Source organism: Artemia sp. Qi Xiang Cuo, chromosome 17, assembly GCF_049724085.1.
Source record: "Artemia sp. Qi Xiang Cuo chromosome 17, ASM4972408v1, whole genome shotgun sequence".
In the NCBI taxonomy this organism is placed as follows: Eukaryota; Metazoa; Arthropoda; class Branchiopoda; order Anostraca; family Artemiidae; genus Artemia; species Artemia sp. Qi Xiang Cuo.
The window spans coordinates 26667624-26695109 of NC_142810.1; the positions used below are offsets into that span (position 1 = coordinate 26667624).

The 27486-nt window shown below is 35.5% G+C and overlaps 1 protein-coding gene across 2 annotated transcripts in view; it reads left to right on the plus strand.

The window, feature by feature from the left end:
- Positions 1–24916: 24916 nt before the first annotated feature.
- The window catches only part of Nt5b (5' nucleotidase B), a 154554-nt gene continuing 151984 nt past the window's right edge, over positions 24917–27486 (plus strand). Inside the window, exon 1 of one of the 2 annotated variants that reach the window (XM_089103738.1) lies at positions 24917–24971. The gene's annotated coding sequence lies outside the window, so the exon portion shown is untranslated. Of the gene's footprint in view, positions 24972–25012; positions 25166–27486 lie in introns of those variants that run through there. The other variant, XM_089103737.1, reaches the window with a different exon arrangement.

Consider the following 27486-nt stretch of genomic DNA (forward strand, 5'->3'; position numbering starts at 1 on the left):
CAATCGAAATTCTGAGAAAGCCATTTTGTTCACCATAGTCGAAAATCTAATAAATATGTTTTTGAGGATGACTTAATCCCTTACAGTTCCTGGGGGAAGGGCTGCAAGTTATGAACTTTGCCCATTCTCAAGGAGGCACACTTGTGCCTCTTTAAAGAGGCGACCCACCACAATGTTAAGCGATTTCCGGTCCTAGCGGTCGCAGGGAGACGGCGGTGATCGCATTTTGTAGCCTAAGCTCAAACTAAGAAACAAACAATATTTCACCCCCCCCTCCGACTTTATCTTCATGGGGGAAAGTGGGCCGGAAGTTTCGACCCTCCCACCACAGCCCCCCTTTAACGTTGTCCGATCGGGCTGAAATTTATAGGATAAGCTTTCCTATGGCCTAGGAGCTCATCCTTAAAATTTCAGCTCAATCCGATCCCTCCTTCCCTGTTTTCCAAAAACCAAATATAGCCACTTAATGTTCATCAAATTTTTTTTGGTTAGCCACGCCTACAGGCCACAGTTGGCAACGAATCCGGGTGAATGAGGACTCATTCGAAGCTGAATTCGACCTGTTAGGGCCTTTTGATATTTTCAGACCGAAAAAATTATCCCCCGAATTTACATTTACGAAAAACCTCGTTTTTTCCCATAAGAGCCCATGTTAGACGAATGAGCTTATGGCTTATGAGCTTATGAGCTTATGAGCCAAGAGCTTGCATCGGCATTCGTCTCGGAACTACGTCATTCACTGATGAATGTCAAGAGATTTTAATTACTCAAGTCGATAAAACCTTACGTCTCGTCTGATGAAAATTAAAAAAGGTTTTAATTGTGTAAAAATAAAGCATTTTAGGATTGTTGCTTAATTTTTTTTCGTTTACAGGTAACTCTCCACTGCTTTGATAACATGCCGTATACCCGCATGCTCGAAGAAAAGTTGAAAAAAGAAAATCTTACTGTGCATTTGATTTGAGTATTCAGTAATTAAAAGCCTTAACACAAGAATCTTCAAAAGCGGGGGGTTGGGGGGGCGGCAGCCCCTCAACTTTAACTCCTGACACGATCAGCTAACAGTTAGTCAAGCAATAATAAGTAATAAACTGTACAAAAAAGTGAAGAAATTATTTGGAAAAAACTGCGTTTTCTAAAGAGTTAAAGAGGCTGAGTCAAAAGTTCGAACCTTAAAACGTACAGGGATTAGGAGGTACCGTTGGGGGGCTGCCGCCCTCCAGAACCCCGCGTCCGCATATGAAAGGGGCTGTGCCCTCCTCAACGCCTCGCTCTTTACGCTAAAGTTTGACTTTCTCACAACTTTTTTTTTAAACAATAAAAACTTTAGCTTAAAGAGCGAGGCACTGAGGAGGGCACAGCCCCTTTCATATACGGAAGCGGGGGTTTGGGGGGAGGCAGCCCCCAACTGTACCTCCAAATCCCTGTACGTTTTAAGGTTGGAACTTGTGACTCAGCCTTTTTAACTCTTTAGAAAACGTAGTTTTTTTTCAAATAATTTACATATAGTATTGGTTAATGGGAAGTATACAGACGTTTCAGGAGAGATTTTTTTTCTGTTGGGGGGGGGGGTTCGGAGGAGGAGGTTCCGGGGAAGGATCTTTCGATGGAGGATATTTTTTTGGGGGAAGGGTCATTTCTATGAAGGTGGCGACGGATTTCCCAGCATTATTTAAAAAACGATCAGAAATTAAATTTAAAAAAACAAGTTTTTTTTCAACTGAAAGTAAGGAGCAACATTGAAACTTAAAACAAACAGAAATGATTACGTATATGAGGGTGTCGCTCCCTTGTCAATACCTCGCCCTTTACGCTAAAGTTTTTTTTAGTACTTTCAAAAGAGCTATCTATTCTAATTAACCGGCCTTTGTGATTCAGGGGTTTGTGATCCGAACAAAATTCGAACTTTAGCGTAAAGCGCGAGGTATTGACTAGGGGTAAACTCCCTAATATACGTAATAAATACATACAAATATAAAATTTCGTTACTTAAGTTAATTCGTAAGTTACGTCAAAACAACATTTCGAGAAAGCCATTTAGCCAAAACAAGTAAAATTAATATACAAGTTTCATATTGTTTATTCATGTACGCTGAGCCAAAATCAAAGCTCCATTAATTCAAAAACGTTCAGAAATTAAATAAGAAAAACAAATTTTTTTTAACTGAAAGTAAGGAGCGACATAAAAACTTAAAACGAACAGAAATTATTCCGTATATGAAAGAGGCTGTCCTCTCCTCAACGCCTCGCTCTTTACGCTAAAGTTTGACTCTGTCACACAACTTTATTTTTTAAAACAATTAATTAATAAAACTTTTTCCACAAAATAAGTTTTTCAAAGAAAAGTAAAGAACTCCATTAAACAAAAAATGCGCAAAAATAAAATCAAATAATCTACCAAGCGTGAAGCTACCACAAATCAGCATCGATAAATAAATGAAACCCGAAACGAGCAGAAATTACAATAAATAACCGAGTCAAGCTCAAAACGAGCAGAAATTAGCATAAGTTGGGCTCAAAACCCCTATGCCTTCCCAAGGCCAGATCATAATTTGCAACTTTATTGAAAAAATATAAATGTTTTTACTTTTATAACTTTAATAAATCAAATAATATTAAGATTTTGATTACTAAATATCAGTAAAAGTATATTTAACTGACAATGCACATTCATTTGTATTTTTTTTTTCAGTAAAGTGCAAATTATATTATGGCCGTGGGAAGGCATAGGGGTTTTGAGCCCAACTTATGTTAATTTCTGCTAGTTTTGAGTTTGACTCTGTTATTTATTGTAATTTCTGCTCGTTTTAGGTTTCATTTATTTATCGATGCTGAGTTGTGGTAGTTTGACGCTTGGTAGATTATTTGATTTTATTTTTGCTCATTTTTTGTTTAATAGAGTTCTTTACTTTTCTTTGAAAAACTTATTTTGTGGAAAATTTTTTTAAATTAATTTCTCTTCGTTTTATATTGACATAGTCTTTTCAGAGAAAAAGAAAATGTTACTTTAAATCTTTCGTTTTTTTTAAGAATTTATAGTTTGGCCTGCTATTTGTATGCTTGAGAAAAGTTTTCAGCAATTTTCAACAACATACACCCTCTTCAAAATCTGGACACAAATAGTAGTGTTTAATTTAGTTTCATACCTCCTCTAGTTGACCTGAAATGGAAAACTTGATACCAGTCGTAAAAAAATCTGTTTACTTTCTTTGGTAGCTTAGATACACTTACGCTATTTTGATTTGGTTAAATTTTAAGAGCAGAAGCAGCCCCAAAAGTTTGAACATAATACCCTTAGTCGTTCTTGGGATACTGCTGAGATGCCTTATTGGGAATTAGCATTATCACAGTGCATTTTGATTTAATCTTAAGGCAACATTTAGTTTTTGATCATAAAGGCAAATGGAAGCGTGAGCGTGAGAGGAGGATTAGTTCCCCTCCAATCACTGTTGACTATTAAAAAAGGCATCAACCCATTCTATTTTCAATCGAATGAGCCCTTTTCGAAGTTCCTACGACAACTCCTTTGATACAAAGTGCCCTGGTCTAAACAACAAAATAATACATTATATCCACATCGATCTTTACTATAAAAAGGTCAAGCCTTCCAATTACTTTCGACTATTAAAAAGGGCACTAGGACTTTAGAATTCCAATCGAATGAGCCTGTTTTGAAGTTTCTACGACAACGCCTTCTATAAAAACCTTATATGCCCCCAGGGCATAACTTAAAACCCTTGCCCTGAGGGGTGTGGGGGAGTGTCATCCTCGAAAATATATTTTCTATCTGGAAATAAACTAAGCTGAACAAAACGGCTATATCAAAATTTTGATTGGATGTGTTTGGGGGAATGATGGGCGTGGGGGGCTAGTTGCCCTCCAATCACTTTCGGCTATTAGAAAGGGCACTAGCCACTCCCATTTCCAATCGAATGAACCCTTTTCAAAGCTTCTACGACAACTCCTTCGATGCGAAGTGCCCGGGTGGAGAAAAAAAAACAAAAACACATTGTGCCCACATTGTTCTTTACTTAGGCAGCGCTGGCGCGCTGCCTATGATAAAAAACTTTAGCGTAAAGAGCAAGGCGTTGAGGAGGGGCCAGCCCCTTTCATATACAGAATAATTTCTGTTCGTTTTCAGTTTTAATGTCGCTCCTTACTTTCAGTTAAAAAAAAACTTGTTTTTTTATTTAATGTCTTTAAAAGGACAAAGTATAGTGCAACTTGATTCCTGACTGTTTCCAGCTTCTTTTTTTTTAGACAACTCCTTGTTCTCTCTTTCCGCCTTCTTTTTTTTGGCGATGTTTCTTCAACCTAGAAAAATGTCAAAGAAATTCATTTTTCGCACGACATCTTTTACACATCACCCAAGAGGTAGGGATCAAAGCGCTTTTTTTCATAGAGGTATCGCCAGTAGTCACTAATCCTCTGCTTAATTTTCATTAAAAACAACAATTGAAAATCTCAATAATTGTTTTTGATGAAAATTCAGTAAAACAAGTTCTTACTAAGCCAAATTTAATGAATGTATATTTTTAAAAGAAAAGTATTGGGTCCACTAAGCCTCCTTTAGAGCCCGTGGTTTACATTTATAAAGTTCACATATATTGTATATTATATATAAAAAAAACTCAAAAACCAACAAAGAGAAAAATCTCAAAAAAAAAACAAAACAAACGAGACTGTGGCCAGTGGAGAGAAAAGAAAACAACAAATGCAAAACAACGCGAATATCTTACCTGTATCAAAACAAGGCGTCTTCAGCACGAAAGAAACACAATAACAACAGGATAACGAAAAAAACAATATAAAACTAAACACCAATAAAACCACCACAAAAAAAAAAAAAAAAAAATGTGCACTTGGCGAAAACTGATATACCTAGGGAAAAGAGGCTAATATAGAGTTACTTCAGTGATGACACCCGAGTCACTGAGGAAAAATAAAAAAAAAACTGTAAATTACTTTAATTATTCTGTTGCAAAATAATCCTTTTGTTAGCCATTACAGAAGCAAATCGTTTTGGTCTAGCAAGTAAAATAGTCCCCTAGTGATTATTTATAATCTTAACTCCCTTATTGACTGTTGATTCACTCTTTAGAAGTTTATCATAAATTGTGTCAATATTAAAACTACCCGTGTTCCTATTTAGGGAAACCTTAGCAAACATTTGTTTTTTAATTTCTATGGCTTCCCTCGCCCATTGAGTATAACCCTTATCATTTGAAATAGCCAAGGCTTCATCAAATTTTACAAAATGATCCGGTTGAAGCAAAATATGCTCTGCTAAAGCTGAAACGAAAGTTTCTGGAGGCTTGCTTAATTGTAGGGTTTTTTCTATTGAGTTTCGGTGTTCAATAAACCTTTCAACAAATTGTAGGTGAGTCCTACCAATATAGAACTTCCCACAAGAACACGGAATTTTATACACCCCACTTACCAAATTTCCTCGAGTTAAATCCTTACCAGAACTAAAAAAAAAACTACCCATTGGCCTCAACGATTGGAAACATATATCAATACCAAATTTGCGTAAAGCCCGTGAAAGCTTCTCACCCAAACCAGGTACATATGGGTAATGAAATGAAACTTTTTGATACAACTAAATCTAAAGACTGAGAAACCCCAATAACCCTACTATCATGTTTAACCCGTCGATTTTCAATTATTTTGTCAATGAACTTAATTGGATAACTATTACAAAACAAAATATCCCTCAAGTATAACGATTCCGAATCCAGAAATTCCTGGGAACAAATTCTAAAAGCTCTATCCACTAGTGAAATTACAACCCCCCTTTTCACCGACATAGGGTGGCAAGAATGAAAATTTAAATACCTATCATTGTGCGTTGGTTTTCTTTAAATCGACAAAAGTAAATGGAGATCCCTTTTAATTAATAAAATATCCAGAAAATGTAATTTATTATTATCCTCAAATTCAACTGTAAATTTAATATTATTATCAAAACTATTTAAACGCTTAAAAAAAAGGTCTAAGAAGTCCAATTCAAGTTTCCAAACGCTCATCAAATCATACATGAACCTGTCCCAGAAGCAAGGGGAGATTCTAAAACTGTGTAGAGCAAATTTGTCAAAGACCTCTATGTGTAAAGTTACAAAAAAAAGAGAAAGAGAAACCGCCATACGTGCCCCAAACATTTGCCTGTAAAGCCCATTTAAATCCAAAATAAAAATAAAATTCATTTACCAGAATAATAAGTCTCATAATGACTTCAATATCCAAACTGGCTAAAGTCACATCTTGTATTAAATCAAAGTGTTTTTCTAATTTACTTTTTAAAATGTCCTCTCACCATTTTAAATCACAAGTTGAATACATGGACACAACATCGAAACTGAAAAGAATTGAACTATCCTCCAGCGTGAAATTTCGCAATTTATTATTAAGATCAGTCTAATTTTTTAAATATGATTTTTGTGTTCCCAAAAGTGGACGCAATGCTACCGACAACCATTTTCCTAATTTTGAAACAGGTAACGGAAAAGTTGACACAATGGGGCGGAGGGGGGCTCCAGTCTTATGAATCTTAGGTAAACCATAGATCTTTGGTGCCGAACAACCCATAGGATAATATTTGTTATAAAACTGTGGGGTAATGGGAAAATTATTTTTTATTGACTCCAATTCCTTTCTTGTTGATTTTATATATTTATCTGTAGGATCAAAATCAAGTTTTTTGTATGTAATAGTGTCAGAAATAATGGATTTCATTTCATTATTATAGTCTTCAGTGTTCATAATTACGATCGTGTTTCCCTTATCGGCTCTGGTGATAGTAAGGAATTTATCCTTTTTCTGACATAATGAATTATGTCATTTTTTTGTGAAATGTCTTTACCAATTAAGTTCATATTAAAGGTGTTTAGTTTTCTTACGATCTCGGCTCTGAGTTCTTGAGGAGTATCAACCTTATCTATAGAAGCCATAATTCCTGACTCCACCTTTAAAATTATTTTTGAATAGGAGATTGGTGTTGGAAACAGAACTTAGACCCTTCGACAAAACGGCTTCCTGTTGAATATTAAGAGGTTTAGAAGACAAATTCTTAATTGCTGGACCCAGACACTGACGAGGATAAAAAACATCTGAATCTTGGAACTTCTCAAACTAAAGTTTATTAAACTTGTCAACCAAACGAACCTTGGACAAATGAAAATCATGGCGAAAAGATCTAATGGCCATTTCTTTAATTCACATAAAAATATCAGATGGAAGGTGATTTCTTAAGGGTTTCAACAGAATCTAAGTCCTTAGGCTGTTTAAAATGTTTCTGTTTTTGTTCATAAATTACGTGATTTAAAGATACTAGACTTAATTTGTTTTTAAATTTTGTTTCATTTTCAGGTCCAAAATAGGTACATATTTTAAAAGATTTCGGAATCACTGATTCCTTCTTGCAATTTTTTAAGCAAATTAGTTGATTTAACAGATTTGCATGTTTTTTAACTAAAGACAAATAATAATTGACAGAAGTGGCTAATTGGTGCCCGTAAAATTGGCGAATGAAATATATTAATCCTAACTGGCAAGCCATTAAAAAAACAAAAAAACACAAAAATCTAAAAAAAAAAACAAACGAGACTGTGGCCAGTGGAGAGAAAAGAAAAGGATACAGGCGAAATATCCGCGTTGTTTTGCATTTGTTGTTTTCTTTTCTCTCCACTTTTCTCTCCACTGGCCACAGTCTCGTTTGTTTGTTTTTTTTTTAGATTTTTCTCTTTGTTGGTTTTTGTCATGGCTGGCCAGTTCGGCTTAAGATCTTTCAAAAAAACTCAATTCCATACCATCCAAGAGGTAGAGATCCAGGTCATTTTCTTTAGAGGTTTCTACAGTTTCAATATATAATTTTAGTTTAGTATTACCCATCAAAGTTTACGAGCCTGAGAAAATTTTCCTGATCACAGACATTTTTTTCTAGACAAGGGCACTTCGTATCGAAGGAGTTGTCGTAGAAACTTCGAAAAGGGCTCATTCGATTGGAAATTGCTATGGCTAGATTTTTGAGGAGAACACTCCCCTACAATCCTCGGGGCAAGGGTTTTAAGTTATGCCCTGGGGGCATATAAGGTTTTTGTAGAAGGCGTTGCCGTAGAAACTTCTATAAAGGCTCATTTGATTGGAAATTTAAAGGGCTAGTGCCCTTTTTAATAGTTGAATGTGATCGGAAGGAAGCTAACACTCCTTCCACGCCCACCATTTCCCCAAACACATCAAATAAAAATTTAGAGATGGACATTTTGTTCAATGTAGTTGATTTCTAGATAGAAATTATGTTTTCGAGGAGGACACTCCCCCAACAGCCCCCAGAGCAAGGGTTGTAAGTTATGTCCTGTGGGCATATAAGGTTTTTATAGAAAGCTTTGTCGTAGAAACTTCAAAAAGGGCTCATTCGATTGGAAATTAAAAGGGCTAGTGCTCTTTTTAATAGTTAAAACTGAGTGGAGGGCAACTAACCCCCTCTCACGCCCACCTTTTCCCAAAACACATTCAATCAAATTTTTAGATAGCCATTTTGTTCAATGTAGTTGAAAGTTTTGAAAATTAGTTCTTTGAAGATGACAACCCCCCTCACCAGAACAAGGGTCACTAGATCATATAAGGCTTTGTCGTATAAACTTGAAAAGGGCTCATTCGATTGGAAATTCAAAGTGCTAGTGCCCTTTTTAATAGTCGAAAGTACTTACTTGTACTTACTTGACACCCCCCCCCCTCTGTAAGAATGACACCCCCCCCTCCAAGCCCTCATTGCAAGGGTTGTAAGTTATGCCCTGAGGGCATATGTAAGGTCTTCATAGAAAGTGTTGTCGTAGAAACTTCAAAAAGGGATCATTCTTTTGGAAATGGAAATTGCTAGTGCTCTTTTTAATAGTCGAAAATAATTTGGAGGGCAACTAAAACCCCTCTCATGCCTGCCATTTCCCCAAACAGATACAATCATAATTTTAAGATAGTCATTTTTTTCAATGTAGTTGAAAGTTCTGGAAATCAGGTCGTTGAAAATGACAAGACCCCCACAGCTCTCAGGGAAAGGGTTGTAAGTTATGTCCTGGAAGCATGTAAGGTTTTTATAGAAAGAGTTGTCGTAGAAACTTCAAAAGGGCTCATTCGATTGGAAATTGAAAGAGCTAGTGCGCTTTTTAATAGTCGAAAGTGATTGAAAGGCAGCAAACGCCCCTCTCGCACCCACTATTTCCTCAAACATATTCAATCAAAATTTCGAGATAATCATTTTGTTTAATGTATTTGAAAGTTCTGGAATTTAGGTCTTTGGAGAGGACAACTCTACCCGCCCCCCCCGCCCTCAGAACAAGGGTTGTAAGCTATGCCCTGGGGGCATATAAGGTTTTTATAGAAATTTTTGCCGTAGAAACTTCAAAAAGGGCTCATTTGATTGGAAATTGAAAGGGCTAGTGCCCTTTTTAATAGTTGAAACTGAATAGAGAGCAACTAACCCCCCTCTCGTTCCCACTATTCCTTCAAACACAATCAATCAAAGTTTTGAGATAGACATTTGTTCAACGTAATTGAAAGTTCTAGAAATTATATATTTGAGGATGACAAAGCCCCCAGAGCCCCCAGGGCAAAGGTTGTAAGTTATGCCCTGGGGCATATAAGGTTTTTATAGATAGGTTTGTCGTAGAAACTTTAAAAAGGCTCATTTAATTAGAAATTGAGAGGGCTAGTGCCCTTTTTAATAGTCGAAATTGATTGGAGGGTAACTAATCCCCCTCTCACGCCCAGCATTTCCTCAAACACATCCAATCAAAATTTTCACAGAACGATTTTGTTCAAAGTAGTTGAAAGTTGTGGAAATTAGGTCTATCAGGATAACACTCCCTCCAGAGCCCCCAGGGCTAAGGTTTTAGGTTATACCCTGAGGTCATATAAGGTTTTTATTGAAATCTTTGTCGCAGAAACTTGAAAAAGGACTCATTGGATAGGAAATTCAAGGGGCTAGTGTCCTTTTTAATAGTCGAAAGTGATTGGAGGTCAACTAACCCCCTCTCATGGTTATTTTGGGCATGTTTGTTTTTAAATATAATTTAAACAAAACACGTTACAGTCAGCATAACTGATATAAGGCATTCCAGTGTTGGAAACTTTTTAATTGTCGAAAGTGATTCGAAGGCAACTAACCCCCCTCTTATGCCCACCATTTCCCCAAACGCATTCAATCAAAATTCTGAGATAGCCATTTTCCTGAACGTAGTTGAAAGTTCTGGAAATTTGGGCTTTGAGGATGACAACCCCCTCGCAGCCCTTAGGGCAAGGGTTATAAGTTATATCCTGGGGGCATATAAGGCTTTTATTTATGGCCTTGTCGTAGAAACTTGAAAAAGGGCTCATTCAATTGGAAATTCAAAGGGCTGGTGCCCTTTTTAATAGTCGAAAGTGATTGGAGGGCAACTAACCCCATCTCACACCCACCTTTTCCGCAAACACATCCAATCAAAATTTTTATATAGCAATTTTTTTCAACGTAATTGAAAGTTTTGGAACTTAGGTCTTTAAGGATGACCCCCCCCCCCCCTCCCAAAGCCCACATGCCAAGGGTTGTGATTTATGTCCTGGGGGCATATAAGGTTTTTGTGAAAAGCGTTGTCGTAGAAATTTCAAAAAGGGCTCATTTGATTGGAAATTGAAATGGCTAGTGCCTTTTTTTAATAGTCGAAAGGAATTGGAGGGCAACTAACCCCCTCTCGTGCCTGCCATTGCCCCAAACACTTACAATCAAAATTTTTAGATAGCCATTTTTTCAACGTCGTTGAAAGTTCTGGAAATTAGGTCTTTGAGGATGACAACACCCCCACAGCCCTCAGGGCAAGGGTTGTTAGTTATGCCCTGGAGGCATATAAGGGTTTCTATAGAACGAGTTGTCGTAGAAACTTCAAAAGGGCTCATTCGATATGAAATTGAAAGGGCTAATACTCTTCCTAAAAGTCGAAAGGGATTGAAGGGCAACTAACCCCCCTCTCACGCCCACCATTTCCCCAAACACATCCAATCAAAATTTTGAGATAGTAATTTTGTTCAACGTAGTTGAAAGTTCTGTAAATTAGGTCTTTGAGGATGACAACCCCCCCCATCCCTCATAGCAAGGGCTGTATGGTATGCCGTGGGGGCATATAAGGTTTTTATAGGAAGTTTTGTCGTAGAAACTTCAAAAAGGGCTCATTTGATTGGAAATTCAAAGGGCTATTGCCCTTTTTAATCGTCAAAACTGAATGGAGAGCATTTAACCCCCCTCTCACGTCCACTATTTCCTCAAACACATTCAATCAAAGTTTTTAGATAGCCGTTTTGTTTAACGTAGTTGAAAGTTCTGTAAATTATGTATTTTAGGATGACAAACCCCCCAGAGCCCTCATAGCAAAGGTTGTAAATTATACCCTGGGGGCAGATAAGGTTTTTATAGATAGTGCTGTCGTAAAAACTTCAAAAGGGGATCATTTAATTGGAAATTGAGAGGGCTAGTGCCCTTTTTAATAGTCGAAAGTGATTTCAGGGTAACTAATCCCCCTCTCACGCCCACCATTCCCTCAAACACATCCAATCAAAAGTTTAAGATAGCCATTTTGTTCAACGTAGTTGAATGTTTTGGAAATAAGGTTTTTGAGGATGACACTCTCCCCAGAGCCCTCAGGGCAAAGAATTTTGGTTATGCCCTGAGGGCATATAAGGTTTTATTGAAATCTTTGTCGTAGAAACTTGAAAAGGGGCTCATTCGATTGGAAATTCAAAGGGTTATTGTTGTTTTTAATATTCGAAAGTGATTGGAGGGCAACTAACCCCTCTCTAACGGTTATTTTGGGCATGTTTATTTTTAAATATAATTTAAATAAAACTCGTTACAGTCGGCATAATTAAAATAAGGCATTCCAGTGTTCGAACCTTTATAATTGTCCAAAGTGAATGGAAGGCAACTAACGCCCCTCTCACGCCCAGCATTTCCCCAAACACATCCAATCAAAATTTTGAGATTGACTTTTTGTCCAATGTAGTTGAAAGTTTTGGAAATTAGGTCTTTGCCAGCGTTTTCTTAGAAACTCTAAAAAGGATTCATTCAATTGTGAATTGAGAGTGCTAGCGACCTTATTAATACTCAAAAGTGATCGGAGGGCGAATGCCCTCCCACGCCCATCATTTCCCCAGACACTTCCGATCAACATTTTGATATAGCCATTTTATTGAACGGAGTTGAAGGGTCCAGAAATTATGTTTTTGAGTATGACAACCCTCTCACAGTCCTCAGGGCAAACGTTTTAATTTATACTCTGGGGGCATATAATGTTTTTATAGAAAGTGTTGTCGTAAAAACTTGAAAAAGGGCTAAAACCCTTTTTAATCGTTGAAAGTAATCGGAGAGAGAATCCCCTCCCCCCTACGCCCATCATTTCCCCAAAAATTCCCGATTAACATATTGATATGCCCATTTTGTTCAATGTAGTTGAAAGGTCTGCAAATTAAGTCTTTGAGGATGAAAACCCTCCCCCCATAGCCCTCATTACAAGGGTCGTAAGTTATGCCCTTGGGGTATATAAGGTCTTTATTGAAAGTTTTGTCATAACTGCTCAAAAGGGGCTCATTCAATTGGAAACTGAGAGACTGTGGTAAAGCTTTCTAATTTAGTTAATTATTAATTGAGTAAAAATATATTAAGACGCAAAAACAACGTTTCAAAATACCACTTTTTAAGATAAAGATACAACTCGTGGAATGTGTGGGCTTAGAGGGAACTTGCGCAATAACCACTTTCCTGGCTAAATGCTTCAATGTACCGGAAGGACGTGGTTAGTTTTTCATATATATACCCCGATTTTTGAGACTGAAGAAAGACCTTTTGACTTGCCGGGTGAACCTCTGCCCGTTTATTTTCTCGTTAGAAATACCTTAGGATTCTGTCGGATCATTGTAGGTGTCTATATAGTATCATATATCATTGTAGTTTTTGAGACTGGTGGTCTGCTTGGTACAGCAATTCCCAGTAGAGAGAGTATATCAGATTATTATTATATGTTAAATGAATAAAAGTATTGTATTGGAGACAACCTATCTACGATCTACCTTTAGCTTTTCGAACATACCCAGTTGGTACGCCTCATTAGTTCGGTCATAGCCTAAGGCACGCTACCAAAGTTAAATTACCTTAGGGTCAGAGTTTATCTCCCCTATAAAGGGAGAATAAAGGCATCTACGACTACAACCCCCAAATACCATAAATGTACACATCACAACAACTTCACAACAACTGGTGGCCGTTGAAAAAACTGGGTCGAGGAGACTAAATAAGGTTGCAAAAATACAAAAAAAAAATGAAAATGACCGTATTAGAAGGGGAAAGCAAATACACTTCACTTTTAGCGGCGCTCGAATTAGCAAAACTTCGAGCAGCTTTGCTCGAACTTTGGCTATTAGAAATAGATTTGTATCCCCTCAAAGACTTGGGTACAATATATAAAATGGAAAAAAGGCTCAATCAAGAATTGTAAAAAAAAAAATACAGTATCTAGTTTCTAGCAAGTAGAAGTAAGTGTATAACTAGTAGTTTTTTTAGTGTTAGTAATAAAGGCAATGTAGTAGTGCCGTATATCACTAAATAATAAAGTATTTGTACTGCGAATTAAAAGAATAAAATAAAAGATAATACGTAAAGAAAAAAAATCTAGCCGGACCGGTGATACGTTGGTAGAAACAGAAGAATTTTAGGAATAATAGTAGCAAATAGGGTCCTAATTTAGACTTGCTAGAGTTACAGGCTAGATACTTATTGTTCAAGGACAACACTGCTACAATTTTGCAAATGAAACACATAAATTGAGGTCCGAACAATTATATGTTAGAAGCTGCCATTTCCGATTGTCTTAGGAGTAGATATGCTTCGAAAATATGGCATTTTACGACATAATAAGCAATAGAATTACCTTTGTTAAAGCTAACAAATACTAGGTTAGTTATGTAGTTTCACAAGCAAAGGGAAGGAAAAGATATATAAATATATAATTAGAGTACTTGAGGAAAGGGATGGAAAAAAACGAGAAAAATAACCTTATAAGTAAGAAAACAAATGTGGAAGCTTAGCAAAAGTCGCCGAAGGAAGCAAAAAAAAGAGTTGTTACCCAGGTCTGATGGGAACTCTGCATAAGGCGAGAAATTCGGCGAAACAACCCGTTAATCACAGAAAATGGAGGCATGGGGATAGGTCTTAAAAGGGTCTCCTTTACCTACACAGAGGACCTTCATCTGAATAATGGTGTTAGAAAAAGTTCAAATTCTGAATTAGCTGCACAAAATGCGTCCGGAGAAAGTTCTAATTTGAATTTTAAGCCATGGCTGCTTTCGAGCCATGTGGATGTAAAGCTACCAGTGTATGAAAACTGTTATGCTTGTTTACATAGAATATAAGCCACATTAGGACAAACAGAGAAGGCAATTCATCCTTTTGGGATAGCTAATATTGATAACTCTGGTCCGCTCTTATGGTTACTCAATAACGAATCATCCTCAAGTCTAGTCTTATTATAAATCAGTAGAGTTTAGTCGAATATCAGATAGATTTTATATCATATAAATACGATCTGATAGTAGAAATGAAATAGAGTGAAGCCAATAGTCCCTTATATCCCAATTATTCGACAAATAGATTGTGCCTAGAAAGCCAACAGAAACCTTATCACGGAAACAATTACACAGGGCGTTAATAGGTGAAACGTATTTTATAAATAGGTGTTGTGAAACTAATTAAATTATACAATTAGAATCAGCATCAAAAGGAAATTCTTTTGATATCTATATTGAAAAAATATATTTTGAGGGGATAATTTAAAAAAAAATTGTCTTTGAAGAATTTTAAAATAATTATAATGGGAAAAGCAGCGAGAGTATATATTAAGTGCCGGCTATGTGTACAAGCTAGCTGTAATCTTATTATAATTAGTTATAGTTTAATATAATAATTTTTGGTAAAAAGAAAAAAAATTAAAGACAATAATTAAGCGTTATAAAGGTTTAAGCAAAACTTAGAATAAGCTTAAAAAGCAAAAAAAAGTGCTAGGTAAAGGAAACGAAAAGCGATATAAAAATAAATTATAACCTAAAAACTTACCAGGAGGTAAAAGCCAACGACAAAATCCATTAAAAATCAGCCAAAAATTAACCCCATCGTCACAAGAAAACCACAGTAGTTCAAGATAATAATTTTAACTCTAGCGATGTATTGCATCTGAGAACATGTACTGGCACAGGAGAATACTATTTTAAACAATTAGTTTTCACATGTGCCAACCAAATCACCCAACATCCAATCTGCCGAACCCTAAGACATACTAAACAATATCAACTTTTTCTTTGAAAATAAAATACAGATCTACACAACAAAAGGAAACTTGCAGTAACGAACTCGGAACATAATTTAGTCTTGTAATTCTCCCTGATTTAAGCTTATCAATAAACCACATATAAGGAGCAATAAATTCAAAGCTATTTAGCATTGCAACGGAAGTATTGTCTCTCTATCTTTGGCAAATAAAATGGTAATTAAATCTGGGATAAAATTGGCAACCAGTATATCGTAAAAATTGCATTTTAAGGAAGAAATGAGAACTAGCAAATGCAAGGCAAAACTGAATTAAAAGTATTCTAAAAAAAAATTAGCTGAAAAACTACAGTACTTTTCTAACACAAAACCTTTCGAAGAAAAAATTTGAATAATTTAAAAAAGATAAAAATTACAAAAATTAGACAACCCCCCCCCCAACTCTTAGAAATATGGAGATAATGAATTTGATCATAAAGGGCAATCAGCATAAAAACTTGTTAAGGTTATTGAAAAAGAACATGTAATATATAAATATAGGCTTTAAAAAAAAGACATATTTTACAGAAAAAGTGGGAAAAGACATTAAAAAAACCCTAAGGCTCCATTGAAATATCGAATCAAAAAAAAGAGAGAATGGTTAAATTTGAAAATATATCTATACAAAAATAAAAGGAAAATAAACTTAATGAAGTCAGTTAAACTCTGTTAGACGCGCTTATTGAACTTGCCGAACGAACTAGTATGAAAATTGTACTAAATAAGTACAAATAAGTATCACTAATACTTCGGAGCCACCGTTACATTGGTTAACGCGGGCCTAGATTAATAGAAATATTGGAGAAATGCTCAAAGTAGTCAAGAAAAGAAATTTGGCTCTCTTATGTGGAAGTCGTTTTCAGAAAAATGACTAACATGGCATGAAAAAAAAAATTAACATAATATCCATAAGGACTTAATTTGAAGTTGAAAGCTAAGACAAGACCACTAAAAGTGGGGAAGTTAAAGTGAAAATAGTCATTGTCACTTGTATGTCAAAAACAGAATTACTGTGTGCCATGAAGGCCAGGTGTTTTCTGCAGAAGGGCCACATTTCTGATAAAAGAATAGCCCAAGAGGAAATTGTAGCCACAAATTATTAAATAATTAACTCTTGTGTTTGCAGGTTAATAATAGTCTTTTTAGCTGTAGCTATGACAAGAGTAAATGGAAACGTTAAAAGGAGCTACCAGAAGGAAATCATGGTAAGCAAACCTTCAGAGTACAGGCAAAATCATTTGATAATGACATAAGAAGTATAAGGTGAACAGCAACAATTTTTTAGCTTATAAGATATAAGCTATAAATAAAGCCTTAAACCAGAAGGACAATAAAGCTGAAAAAAAGAGAGATTACAGACAAAACCGTTATAAAACTGTCTAAAGTACCTAGAAATTCGAAAAGAATGGAAAAGCTTAAAAGTCTGAATAAACAAACAGGCTTATAAGCTAATGAGAGTTAATGACGCAAGTGGGTTTGAAATAGAACCAAAGTTTTAAAACAAAATGTATATAGTCGTATATGAGAAAATTTATATAGTTGTAACAAATGTAATTGAGAAAATATCTACTGTTATAAATACTAGTCTATGCCGGGTTTTGTTTTTAAAAATGCTTTAAGTTTTAACCAATAGTATAATAACACATCTAGTTTTGCGACTTAAATACTTGTGTAAGTTATTACACAATGCTTATTTATATATACGCTGTTTTAATTTACTTTAAATTTTAACTAGTGATTTAATGTTATATGTAAATGTTTGACCTCGAGTCAACGTATTAATAATTTTTTTATTGTAAAATAATCTATTTAGTATTAAGTTTGAAAGAATAATCCAGCAAGAAACATAATGTTTCGATTTAAGCGGGATATTATTTTTGGAGTAATTAAAAGAGAGAAAAGTAAATAAAAGTAATTAAACTGAGTTACGAAATTAACTCAGTTGAAATACAAAATTGAGTGTTTCTCTCTACTATATATGTAAAAATATATGCTTTATATGTATGCTAATGTGAATATTTATTTTAGATACAGCCTTAACTATTTTATTTTGGAAATCAAATTTTTCATAACATCCTTTTGGATCCATTTCTCAATCATTTCTTTGACGCATTTTTGGAAAGTAGCAAATTTCAAAGCCAGTTCAATTATATCCTGATACTATCAATCTCATACCATCAGAAACCAAACCATACTTGATCAACTGATATTTGGAAACTATAGCAGTAATAAAGACTTTACTACAAGTTCATCAAAAGTGAGATAAAATCAGAACTTAATTTAGGCCTAGATAATGTGCTACCTAGCCCAAATGGCTGGAAATATGTAAAAATGCTTTGTGCTGGAAAAATTTGTGAAAATTTACAAATCAATAATGTTATATGTAATTTATCCAAGGTAATTCTAAAAAAAAACAAAAACGGTATATTAACCACATCACACAGATAAATTAATTATTAATGGGAATTAAATTTAAACTAAAAAAAAATTCATAAAACTTTTCTAATGTAAATCTAATTTAAGCAAAACCACTAATATAATGTTTAAGCCGCTTGGGGTCAAGTTAAAACAGAAGATGCATATAAGAAGGGTAAAAAGAGTATTTTTCAGTCCTAGAGACAGAGAAAAAGAGAAACAAGGATGAATTTCGAATTGAAATCCTTTGAAAAAAAAGAACATGGCCTACATTGGACCAGAAACATGACCCTAAGGAAACCCATTGAGGATAGATGCACATAATGACCCAAAGATGGCAGCATTATAGCTGTAAACAAAATTAAGTGTTTCAAAAGTAAAATATTGAGAATTGGGACAATTCTTCTTTAAATGGGGAGTATTGTGGTAAAGCTTTCTAATTTAGTAAATTATTAATTGAATAAAAATATATTAACACGAAAAAAAAAAGCTTCAAAATACCACTTTTTAAGATAAAGATACAAATCGTGGAATGTGTGGGCTTGGAGAGAACTTGCTCAATAACCAATTTCCTGGCTAAATGCGTCAATGTACTGGAAGGGGGTGGTTAGTTTTTCATATATATACCCCGATCTTTGAGACTGAAGAGAGACCTTTTGACTTGCCGGGTGAACCTCTGCCCGTTTATTTTCTCATTAGAAATACCTTAGGATTTTGTCGGATCATTGTAAGTGTCTGTATCTTATTATATATTATTGTAGTTTTAGAGACTTGTGGTCTACTTGGGACAGCCGTTCGCAGTAGAAAGTATATATCTGATTATTATTGTATGTTAAATGAATAAAAGTATTGTATTGTAGACAACCTCTCTACGATCTACCTTTAGCTTCTCGAACATACCCAGTCGGTACGCATCATTAGTTTGTTCATAGCCTAAGGGACGCTACCAAAGTTTAATTACCTTATGACCAGAGTTTATCTCCCCTATAAAGGGAGAATAAAGGCATATACGACTACAACCCCCAAATACCAAAAAATACACATTACAACAACATTACAACAAGACTAGTGACTTTGTTACGAGTCGAACGTCATCAGATTGCAAATTTTGACATAGCAATTTTGTTCAGCCCATCAAAAAGGTCTGGAAACTATATCTTTGAGGATAACAATCCCCCCAAGCCAAAGAGCAAGGGTTGTAAGTTATTCCTGGAGACATATAGGGTTTTATAGAAAGTGTGGTCATATAAATTTCGGAGGGGGCTCATTGGATTGGTAATCAGACGCTCTAGTGCTCTTTTTAAGAGTCAAAGTGATCATAGGGCACATTTCAAATTGTCCCGAAATGTTTCTAATAGAAATTTTTAGTTAGCCATTCTATTCAAAATAGTCTAAATATCATATAACAAAGCTTTTGCGGTTGAAACAAACCCCAGAGACTAAGGGCAAGGGATATAAATGATGCCCAGGGGTATTTAAGGTTCTTATGGAAGGGATGGTTGTTTAACATCAGAAGAGGCTCAGTCTTTCTCCCTGAAAAAGACTGTGTCAATATAAAACGAACAGAGATTAATCAAAAAAACTTTTTTCAAATGAATTTTTCAATAAAAAGTAAAGAACTCCATTAAATCAAAAAAAATAGAAACAAATAATCTACCAAGCATCAAACAACCTCAAATCAGCATCAATAAATAAATGAAACCTAAAACAAACAGAAATTAAAATAGGTCAAACTGAAAACGATCAGAAATTAATCTGAGTAGGGTTTTAAACCCCCATGTTTTCTAAAAGCTAGAATATAAGAAAAAAATTATTTTAAATGTTTTCACTTTTAAAACTTTAAGAAATAAAAAATTAATTCATATTTGATTAAGATTTAATTTTATTTATTTAATTAATTAAGGAATAAATATCAGCATATGTGTTTTAAACTGACAATTTACATTTTTTCAGTAAATTCATTTTATTTTTTTCAGTAAAGTACAAATTATATTCTGGCTTTTAGAAAGCATGGGGTTTAGAACCCCACTCAGGTTAATTTCTTCTCGTTTTGAGTTTGACTTATTTTAATTTCTGTTTGTTTTGGGCTTCATCTATTTATTGCTGCTGATTTGTGGTAGTTGTATGCTTGGTAGATTAGTTGATTCTATTTTTCTTTATTTTTGGTTTAATGGAGTTCTTTTTTTTGAAAAACTTATTTTGCTCAAAAAGTTTTTTTGATAAATTATATCAAGGAACGAGATGCAGTCCATAGTAACTGAAGTATTACAAGAAATCATTATATAGATGATTAATTTTCCTTAAGAAATCATGATAGGTAAAAATCTTCCATAGCGGGAATCGAACTTGGGCCAACTAGGTGATAGCCAGCTATCCTAACCACTAGACCATATATAATATTTTAAAATGTTTGATCAATGAAGTTCATGTTAAAGAGCATTATATTAAAAGACGATAATTAAATAAGAAAAATCCAAAGGCTTTTTCCTGTTTGTATCCGGGTTGCATTACATAAAGGACCGATACAGTTCATTATAAATGGGGCCTATGCTAGTTTCATCGGATATAGCTGAAAACCTAGTAAAGGACAAGCCACGGCACATAGTAACTAAAATTACTTTAAAAGACTATCATTGGAAAAACAAACCACTGCATACATTGGAATTAGTTAGCTAATTGATTGTTTGAGGTTCGTCTCTTACTATTTCAAAGAAAGAAAAAGCCGTAGGCTTTTACCTATTTTTAATCAGGTTATTATTAATGATTAATGGTTCAGATTATGTTTAATGGCTAATTTTAAAGGAAATTGCTATATCTAGTGCTTTGTTTAATTAAAAACAAAATAGTTTTAAAATAGTTTTTTTTCATTAAGGAATGATCTGTAGCCCATAGTAACTGAAGCAATAAAAGGAATCATTACATACATGAAAATTTTAATTATATTTTAATTACAAAAGACACTAGGTGCAGCAATTTACTTTAAGATGAGTCACTAAACAGCTCTCAATGAATTTCCAGTCCCCAGCTATCTGAATGGAAAAAAACTGAAAATAAGATGCCGTAGATACAGAATATCGTATATCAAGCCACTTTTCGTGTTTTTAGGAACAAAAATGTAGCAAAAACAGTTTTGATATCCAGAAGCTTAATTTTGAACTATTTATGCTGGTACGCTTACTTAGAATTAGATCCTCCTACGCCTGGGGGCGCATAGGGCAGTGACGGTTGACCTCCAACTTGACCAATCTTGTGCCAAAGACCAAAGTTCTTTAAGACTGGTTCGGAGACTCGTCACCTCTTTCTCCAGGGATCGACCTAGTGTGCTACGTTTTCTTCCACTCCTACGAATGGCGGGTGGGGTCCAACGCCATAAATCGTCTGGGAGGCGTCCTTTGCCTATGCGGGTTATATGCCCCCAGTACTTTTGTCTTCTCATTCTGATCTCGTCATTCACCAGTGGTTGTTAGGTATCAGCCCGTAGAAAAAAGGGCAGGCCCTTTTCATATGCTTGTAGAATAAAGGGCAGGCCCATATAACCTTACCTTAGACCTTAGACCTTAGCTCCTCCTGTACCTCCAGAGGCACACAAGGCACACAGAGGCACACAGGGCGTACGTTAACAGCCTCCAAACATCCGCAAATGAGCTGAGGCGTAGATGTCCTCCCACTCTTGGATTAAGGATGCATGAAGGGCTCTCCTGTCCCGCTCATATGTCCTGAGAAGCGTGTTTTTGGGCCTTCCTTGTCGACGTGTGTCGTCTGGTTGCCACTGGAGAAGCATATTCGGTAGTCTCGATCCTGGCATACGGATAACATGGCCAAGATAGCGCCATCTTTGTTGCCTGACTACATCAGTGTCATGAGGCTGGTTTGTGTAGTGGCGAATTTCCAAGTTTGTTATCCTATCCTTCCAGTTAATATTCAAGATACGTCAAAGACAGTTGTTTTCATACGCAGTGATTACTGTTTCTTTGTCAGCTGTGTTTTTTTAGAAATACATAGCGTAAATCAAGATCGAAAGGACGTTGCTTCTGAAAAGGCGAATTTTTAGCTGGAGTGAGTACTTTGCTGATCTCCAGACTGGTCGAAGTCTTTGAAATGCCGAGCTTGCCAGGGCTATTCTTGTTCTCAGCTCTTTTTCGGAATCACCACTAAACGAGACTGTGCTACCAAGATATCGGAAGTCGGTGACTTGCCCATATAACGTATTATTTAAAAAAAAGAAACTAAACAGGCTTCTAAACTGTGAACTATAAGTATCAAGGCCTATGAATTAATGTCAGATTGTTTACACTCATTAATTGTAAGCAGCCAAATTAGGAAACAAATTAGGAAAAAAAAGGGGAAAATCAGTGATTCAATTTAAATGAAAAAGAACTTCATATGCAGGTATGCTGTTTTTGGTAGTAGCAAGCTCAAATTTGAAAAGCAGAAACTTGGGTGAAAAATCAGCAGAAAAAAAAACTAAAAGGCTGGAGTTCAACTGATTGTTAATGTTTGGATGTTCTGGACTGAAAACTACTACTACTACTACTACTAAAAAACTTAATATGCAGGTATGCAGTTTTTATTAGTAGCGAGCTCAAATTTAAAAAGCAGAAACTTGGGTAAAAAAACAGCAGAAAATAAACTAAAAAGCTGGAGTTCAACTGATTGTCAACGTTTGAATTTGTTGAACTAAAAACTACTACTACTGCTACCACTAAAAAAACTTAATATGCAGGTATGCCGTTTTTGGTAGTAGCGAGCTCAAATTTAAAAAGCAGAAACTTGGGCGAAAAATCAGCAGAAAATAAATTAAAAAGTTGTAGTTCAACTGACTGTTAATGTTTGATAAATATAAAGCGTGAACTTGCTTTAAAATGAGTGTATTATGTTTTTGTGTAAACCAAAATCCAAATAATAAAGTTCAAGCGAACTAGCCTATTGAAAAAATATGCATAATCAAAAATCAACATTACTTGTAATAATAATCGCAATTAGAAGTGCCAGAAGGGGCTTATAATTACATAGCCTGCGGGGTTAAGAAGAACCCCATCAGTTTCCGACAGAAGAATCCCGCTATAATTTAAATGTCACAGGTAAAATAGCTTATCTGTTGCTATTCATAAAATAAACACTTTTATTGTCATTAAATGTGCTTAAAGCAATTATTAACATATTATACAAATTCATAAACCCAAAATAGAGAAAAGGAAGGAAGGGGAATAATTTATCTGTCACTTTCAAATTTGTCCGGCTTTCGGCCACCATGTTATAGTTTGGACAACTTTAGACTCTCGCGCCAAGCGGGATGCTCTCTCCATCTATAACCGCCTCTATGTTCTATCCTTAACAAGTGTAACCTGGCTCAGAAGCTTCACCTCTATAGTAGAGTCAAATTTTATTTATATTCAAACTAAGTTGTTTGTCAAATAATTTTTTTAGTTATGTTTTTTCCGCTTTCCAAGCCAAGTTTACATTAAATTACGCCAAATCATCGCGGCTGAACCCCGTCCTTTGGGTCCGGCAGCCCCTCTCTTTTTGGTGGCCCCGGTCACGTATTGATGGCTACTGGCTAGAAAAACAAAGCCACGAGAGGGAAGGTATGAAAATGAGTCACAAATCTTGTCATGTCCCGCCAGACGAATGCTTTACTGATTTCAGACCTTGATCAAGGGCATCAGACTATCCTTTTTCTGAAACACTAGGGTCGTTCTAGTGGATCTTTTTGAGAGGCTTATCCTTTGATTAGATGATTAAATGCCTTGCCCTAAATTTTACTAAGTCGTGTATTTTTTTTTTTTTTTTTTTATTTCTACCGTATTTTCTGGTTTGCCCTCAGAAATATGATATCGTTTTGTCAAGAGGTTCTCTCCAGAAGATCGGTATGTCCAATTTCTTGCTATTTTTCGTTATGAAAATTTTTCGTTCAAGCATCATATTGAACTAATTAAAATGAATATTTCAAGGAATCTTGAAATTTTGAAAAAGCTTAAATATATTATTCCTGGATCAGTTTTAAAAATTATATTGCATTGTTTAGTTCAGTCCTACGTTTCTTATTGCCCTTTCGTATTGATGTAAACTTTTTCTTCTTTTTTGAAACTACTATCAAAGCTATATGATAAAGCAGGGACATTTACACAGGAAATAAACAATGCTACAGCTAACTCGTTACTTGATTTACAGTCACTGTACATTTCTACATGTGCGTGTTTCACTTCTATAGTTCCATGGGGATATTCTCAAGGCCCTAAGAACTACTCCATATTTTGTCTTTGCTTAATCTACGTTTTTATCTTCGTAAATCAAGGATATTAATATTCAATCTAATCTATCTGTGAGGTCTGATTTCAATCCGCTAGCCGCTTGTCATATCGTGTGGAATACCTTACCTAAGTCAGCTTAAGAATGTCACTCATTTGGCACCTTCAAATGCATTAAAACGAAATAATGTCTAGAAGAAATATATGTAATAATAATTTGTCTTAAGATGGGATGGACGTCTTTGGGCCAGGTTAAAAACTTCTGTTGTGAGTAGTGTTTACCCTGTGTTCAGAATCTATTGTGGTTTGGTTTCGTCTGGTTTTGAATAGTGGGCGATAGTTTTTTATTCGAGTGTTATTATTTTTATGTGTTGATTTAGTTGTGTATTTGTTCTCCCTACATATCCAGGCCATAAAACCTTTTGTCGGGCGAGAAGTATAAACTATGTTTTTTTGGCATATTTTGGGAATAAATTGACTGATTGAGTGATTGATCGATTAAAATCTTCGCTTTTACTTTGAAACTTTACTGTAAGAGTTTTCAGACAAAGTTTCTTCTAGTTTAAATATTTTGATGTAACATTCACATCAATTTCTAAAAGTTTGCCAATTTTGTTTAACAAACTTGGCCAATTTTATGCCCCTTGAAAACTTGAGTGTTCGCTTGCCTACCTTGCACCCCTCAAGTCTGAATTTTTGAACCGATTTGCCGCTTCATAATTTTTGGTTCGAGTTAAAAAAAAACTTTCAACTCAGAAAATCCTATGAGGAAATATATCGTTTCCCAAAGATTGCCGAACTGGATAACTGTATTATACACTTTTAAACTATGGTTTTTAGTTATAAAAATAGTTTCGATAGGTAGCATTGTTTATTTTTTTGCTTCTCAAAATATTATTCACATGAGAACAATTTTAGAAATTGAGGCTGAGGTAGGCATAACTTGCAGTGTAGACTATAGTAGACTTTTAGTCTGTGTTAGAAAACGGATTAATTGAAAAAGTCTGATACAATTATATTCAGATCAGGTGAAAATCTAAGCTTATGGTGCAAATGTTACCTAGTCTATGAGACAGGAAAAAAAGAAATTGGACCATCCTATGGATTTTAATAGCCTGTCCCATTGGTAAATTTGAGCTTTAATCCACCAATTAGCTGAGTAGAAGGTGATCACTCCACTGGATACACTCTTTTATGATTTTTCCAAATCTTAAAAAGTTGCTTCCTTCACAAGTTTTAATTTGAGTTTTTCTGTAAATTTTGAATTTTTTCCATTGCATGCAAAATAGAATGTGAACACCCTTCTGGGTGTCTCTTTTTTGGTAAATTTTTACCAAATCATATTATTGACTTACAAATAAAGTGAATAGCCTAGGCCTAGGCTATACTGCTTGATGCCTTTTTTATGCTCTTTCAAAATATAATAATCATTTTTGTTGGAAATGAATTTTACCCCCACCCCTATGTATGACAGGTTTCTGGACTGCCCCTATTTTATTACAGCATGACACAGTGTGAGTGTAGACCCAATCACCTCTCATTAGAGCCAGAGCCAATGGTCCAGCAAAGATTTTCTTTGTTGTTCACTGTGAAATTTTTGTCAACATTTGGCCATCTCAAAGTTAATCTACCATTTTAATCCACTTAAAAAAAATTATGTTGACTATCATTTGTCTAGAGAGTCCAGAATCATAGGCAGCACAATAGTGCTGCCTAAGTAAAGAATGATGTGGGCACAATATATTATTTATTTTTCTTCTTTTTTCTCCATACCCAGGCACTTTGTGTCAAAGGAGTTGTCATAGAAACTTCAAAAAGGGCTCATTAGATTGGAAATTCAAAGGGCTAGTGCCCCTTTTAATAGTCAAAAGTGATTGGAGGGCAACTAACCCCCCCCCCGCTCCCTTGCCCATTATTCCCCCAAACACATCCAATCAAAATTTTGAGATAGCCATTTTATTCAGCATTGTTGATTTCCAGATTGAAAATATGTTTTTGAGGAGGACACTCCCCTACAACCCTAGGGGCAAGGGCTTTAAGTTATGCCCTGGGGGCATATAAGGATTTTATAGAAGGTGTTGTCATAGAAACTTCATAAAGGGCTCATTCGATTAGAAATTGGAGTAGCTAGTGTCCTTTCTAATAGTCAAAAGTGATTAGAGGGCAACTAGCCCCCCCCCCCCATCCATCATTCCCCAAAACACATCCAATAAAAATTTTGAGATAGCCATTTTCTTCAGGATAGTCAAGTTCCAGATAGAAAATATGTTTTTGAGGAGGACACTCCCCTACAAACCTTGGGGCAAGGGATTTAAGTTATGCCCTGGGGGCATATAAGGTTTTTATAGAAGGCGTTGTCATAAAGGGCTAGTGCCATTTTTAATAGTCAAAAGTGATTGGAGGGCAACTAGTCCTCCCCCACACCCATCATTCCCCTAAACACATCCATTTTGATGTGGCTATCACAAAATTTTGAGATAGCCATTTTGTTTGGCATAGTTGATTTCCAGATAGAAAATATCTTTTTGAGGAGGACACTCACCCACAACCCTCGGGGCAAGGGTTGTAAGTTATGCCCTGGGGGCATATAAGGTTTTTATAGAAGGTGTTGTTGTAGAAAATATCAAAAAAGGCTCATTCGATTGGAAATTCCAAGGGCTAGTGCCCTTTTTAATTGTCAAAACTGATAGGAGGGCAACTAGCCCCTTCCCCACACCCACCTTTTTCCCAAACACATCCAATAAAAATTTTGAGATAGCCATTTTGTTCAGTGTAGTTGATTTCCATATAGAAAATATGTTTTTGAGGAGGACACTCCCCTACAATCTTTGGGGCAAGGGTTTTAAGTTATGCCCTGGGGGCATACAAGGTTTTTGTAGAAGGCATTGCTGTAGAAACTTCAAAAAAGGCTCATTTGATTGGAAATTGAAAGGGCTAGTGCCCTTTTTAATAGTCGAAAGTGATTGGAGGGCAACTAGCCCCCCTCCCCATGCCCATCTTTTCCCCAAACACATCCAATCAAGATTTTGAGATAGCCATTTTGTTCAGAATAGTTGATTTCCAGATAGTAAAGATGTTTTGAGGAGGACACTCCCCTACAACCCTCACGGCAAGGGTTTTAAGTTATGCCCTGGGGGGCATATAAGGTTTTTATAGAAGACATTGCTGTAGGAACTTCGAAAAAGGCTCATTCGATTGTAAATTCAAAGGGGTAGTGCCCTTTTTAATAGTCTAAAGTTATTGGAGGGCAACTAGGCCCCCCCCCCAAACCCATCAGTCCCCCCCAAACACATCCAATCAAAATTTTGAGATAGCCATTTTCTTCTGCATAGTTGATTTCCAGATAGAAAATGTGTTTTTGAGGAGAACACTCCCCCACAACCCTCATGGCAAGGGTTTTAAGTTATGCCCTGGGGGTATATAGGCTAAGGTTTTTATAGAAGGTGT